This window comes from Olea europaea, chromosome 3 (assembly GCF_002742605.1).
Source record: "Olea europaea var. sylvestris chromosome 3, O_europaea_v1, whole genome shotgun sequence".
Taxonomy (NCBI): domain Eukaryota; kingdom Viridiplantae; phylum Streptophyta; class Magnoliopsida; order Lamiales; family Oleaceae; genus Olea; species Olea europaea.
Window position 1 is genome coordinate 15,173,198 of NC_036239.1, and position 358 is coordinate 15,173,555.

The following is a 358-nucleotide window of genomic DNA, read 5'->3' on the forward strand; positions in this document are numbered from 1 at the left end:
AATAAAATGGTTGATTAATTATTTGCATACATCACACATTGAAGCTTAATTATCTATCATTCACAGTTATTTCTTGATATATGCAGGCCAAAAGAACCAGGAACTGTCTTCATTAATTTCTTTATAGTCTTCCTTGAATCGTATTTTTAGATTTCACAGGACCATACAATTTGATTTAACATTTATAATTGTTTTCGTTTATTAGCGGATGTAATTTGAAAAAGAATACAGTATATAATATCATCATAAACGATCCACTGAATACCGATTCTTACCTTATATTAGTACCAACGACGTGTCATATAAATCTATTAGTGAAATTCGAATTAAATTTATGATCTGCCAATAGATTTATACG